Source organism: Callorhinus ursinus, unplaced genomic scaffold, assembly GCF_003265705.2.
Source record: "Callorhinus ursinus isolate GAN/ISIS: 27379988/994484 unplaced genomic scaffold, GSC_fseal_2.0 scaffold95, whole genome shotgun sequence".
NCBI lineage: Eukaryota > Metazoa > Chordata > Mammalia > Carnivora > Otariidae > Callorhinus > Callorhinus ursinus.
Window position 1 is genome coordinate 113,479 of NW_027397157.1, and position 4,322 is coordinate 117,800.

The following is a 4,322-nucleotide window of genomic DNA, read 5'->3' on the forward strand; positions in this document are numbered from 1 at the left end:
CAGGACTGGCCAGGCACAGCTCACATCCAAGCTTCTAGAGAATGCTCCGCCCCCTCCCTGTGATGGAGAAAGCAGGAGGTCCTTCCCTCATTTAGAGGGAGGAGAATCACAAGTTAAACAGAAATACAGTTAGAACTGGTTTTCTAAAAGAATTTTAAAGCGTAATGGCAAAATATGTCTGTTCAATTTCCATCCAAACCCCTAAGGTGGGTGATTTCCTGAAAAGAAAAAAGAAAAAAGAAAAGAAATAGAAGTAGCAAATTTCTTTTTCATATAATAAAGATGCAGTAAAATTTTCCTTACGTGTCTGTTCAATTTCCATTCAAACCCCTAAGGTGGGTGATTTCCTGAAAAGAAAAAAGAAAAAAAGAAAAGAAATATAAGTAGCAAATTTCTCTTTCATATCATAAAGATGCAGTAAAATTTTCCTTACTTTTTTTCAGGCCTTCTCTTATACTTTGTCTCTGGTAAATTTGAAACCTGCTAGTCAAGCTCCACTACAAAAAAATGCTAAGTGTCTTGATTGGGATTGTTATGAATGAGTACTTTATTTTAGGTAGAATTAATTATTTACAATTTTGAATCTGAACCTGGGACATGATATATCTATCTCTCCTTTCACTTAGGTCTAATACTTCCTTCCTTAAGTCATTTCTAAACAAAAATCCTGAAACAAAATCTGGCTATATGGAAATTGATAAAAAATATATATATATATGTGTCAATAGTAAAATCACAATAAGCCAAAGTAAAAAATCAACCACAAACATAGAAATATTTTTCAATGCATATGACTGGATAAACAAAAATATCCCTAAACTGGTTCTCATATTTCCATAAGAAAGAAATGAACACCAGAGTAAAGAAACTGGTAAAAGACACAAGCAATTCACAATGTTCTTTCCTATCCCTGATATTCATTTCCTTGTGAAGAAAGCATGAATAGTGCAACTTGAAGGTTCTGCTTCTAGAGTAGAAAGGCCTCCAGGCTGATGGATAGTTTGCTTAAATCTTGGGTTCTGTTAGTATAATTTCACTCTCATAATGAGCAATTCACTTTCCCCCTGAATAAAGCTGACATCTTGGCTTCATCTACTATTTCATTTATTTTGTTGTTGTTGTTGCAATTTGCTCATTATTTCCAAGATGTGACAATTGTAGAGACTTTTATGTATCTGCTAATTAACACCAAAATTATAATAATGCCAAAATGGATAGGAATACATTGTTGAACAAATAAGAAAATTTTGTTTAGCTCTAATAGAAGTGGGAAAAAATGCTGGTCAGCTCTTCCTGAGGCTCTTTTAGCATACAAAGCATTTTGATCTCTCCCAGATTAAAGTCTATTTATTTTGGTCTTATACTATCTGATATGATTTCTAACAGCACATTCTCTCAAGGGCTCTAATATAGTTTCAGAAACCAAAGCTTCTCAATACTGCAATTCTATAAAAACAGTTTCTGTTCGTGAGAATTTTTGCAAAATTGCAGAATCAGTTCTGCTGTTTATCAAGGACATAATACTAAGAAATATTGTTCTTTGAAACGTGGCAACATTGACAACAGAGAACTGATAAACTTTGTTCTTTAAAATGGGAAGACCTTGAGAAATTGTTATTAAAAACAAAAAGGTTCTACTCTGAGGGTTGCTCTTTTATTGTTTTTGATATTATTGTAATTTTCTTCAGTATCGAAAAATGTTTTAAAAAGAAACCAGTGGAACATAAAAAGTAAACATACCAAAATATAAAATATTGAATATACCAACTATTGGTGAAGATGAGGAGAAACTAAAGGTTTGTACGCTGCTGGAGTATAAATTGGAACTAATGTTTTGGGAAATGTTTGACATGATCCCCTAAAGTTGAACATTACAGAGGTTAACAGAGAACATTTAGGACTTTTCATAGCAGAGTGGCATGACTAAACAGATAGTGGAGAAATGATCTCCACAGAGAGAGATACGTATACTCCAGAGCACATATAAGACTATCTAGTCTGGCCTAGGAAGTAAATACCCAAAATTCATTTCTTTTCATTTTATTTATAAACATTTATTTATAAATACTTTTAAATGCTTCTAATAAATCACTTATACTCTAACATATTATATATTTTATAAAAATACAGGGTATCAACAAATTTTTCACAGTAGTGACAATAAAAAATAGAAATCTCTGCTTTATGGGACTCATAACCTACCTAAGTTCTCCCACTTGTCTTCGCCTTGATTTGCATTGTTTGGGATTATAATATTATGAAAGACTAATCTGAACTTCCTAGATTGCCTATATAACTAATTTTGCTGCTCATAGAAGTTGCCATTGCTCATTAAATGTTTAAGATAATAATGAGAAACTGAACTGTAGTAAGCCAAGTTTTTATACTTTTATAAAATTGTATTGGTTCTTGCCAACTTCAGACAATGCTACAAAATATGTGGGCCTACAATTATTCCATTTGGATTATATTATAATATAGGTTTTCACTGAAATATTACAAAGCCAAAATTTTAATGACAATGATTGTGTTTTTTTTAATATCGACTTAATTTCTAAGTTCTCTAATTGACTTTGAGACTTCAAAAATAATGAGTGAATATTTTTTGGATACCTGGAAAATTCCTAAGAAAATCAGAATCCATAAACACAAAGCATCAAACATATCAAGTTGCAATGCAATAATTTTTATTTAGAGTTTTACATATAAAAGTATTTATTTTTTTACAAAGTTCAAATTAAAATGGTAAAATCAATATGGTATATGCATCACCTTATATTTTGAGAAGTTAATTATATTTTAAAGCTTAAGGTTAAACCTTTCTATAATATGAATACATTTGTGTGTATCTGGGTCTGTATGTTTAAATATATACATATAATGATACATTAACATAAAGAAGAGCAACCTAGGAATAATAGAAAGGAGAGGACTAAACAGTTAAAATGAAAAATGATCTTAGAATATATAATTTGCCTTCACAATGATATTATATAGACTTATTATTTATTTTTCATATATTCTATCCAGATTGCAAAAAGATTTAATATGTCTCACGTGTATGTATATTTTCAACTCAAAATAGTTACTCTGTGTCCTTTTACACTGTCTCATCATATTCATAGATTCTGCATTTAAGGAAAAGCTAAAATTTTTAGTTATTGCTGTGCTTTTTTGTTATTTTTTAAATTTTATTTTATAGTTCTTTTTTATTGAAGTGTAGTTGACATACAATATTCTATTAACTTCAGGTGCTATGTTTATTTTAAACTTTGTGTTGTCATTCTGGTTAACAAGGTAGCCAATAATAAAACCCTTCCTTGTTCTTTGGTAGCTATGTTCTAATTTTAATTGAGCAGCCAGTTTCCCCTAACAGACAGACCCTTTTGTTATTTTCTTCTCCAAAATCTAACCCTAAATTTAGAGTAATAAAACTGTCAAGATGTCTCTTACACACAAATCATTTTTGGCAGTTTCTAGATGGCTAGAACATAATACAAAAGGCTTATTCCCTCACCTTATAAAAGGAGGAATGAAAAACAGACTAAACTATATTTGGTGTGTTCTTTTATTTTGTAACTGGATTCACAGTGTTGGAAGAACCATTATTTTTTTTTTCAGATATGCATTATAGAAAAACTGTCAAATCAAAGAGAGAAAATCAACTCCTACATTAATTTTGTGTAGCTAAAGTACTATTGATATAAATATGTTTCAGCAACTGCCTCTTCAGGATATGTAGAAGCATGCTCTTATGTGCATGGGCAGACAAAAACTTTTTACAAATTTATGTATAAGATTTTATACTAGGTCATTATTCCTTGCTTATTAGTGATGATTGTGGTCCACACTTTATAGGAAAGTTTTTATAGCCCTGGAGATTTGTCAATCATAATTCATAAAATGTTTTACACTAACTTTTAACAAATATTGCCTAAGTCTCTAAGAAAATGTCATGGTTAGGTCCATATATTTACATATTTTACTCAATAGGGAAATCCAAGCTCCTATCCTGATATATTCAATCACTCTAATAAATTAACCAAAGCCTGTCATTCTTGTATCTTTCTCCCCTGCACACATGAACCTAAGGGTTCTTGCCATAAGCTACTGACTGATGGTTGGGTATAATGGAATAAAGTCCCAAGAAAGTTAGCCTTAGAGCTGCAATGAAATGGATTGTATAAAAGACAGGAAATTCAAGTTTTCCAAGACTGTATCAGCTCAGAAGCAAACTTCAAGAGGTAGACTGCTGATCCAAGAGGAATGGAAAAAGAATTAGTTAGTGACTATTGGAGGACCAAATGAAATTAATAAGAAAA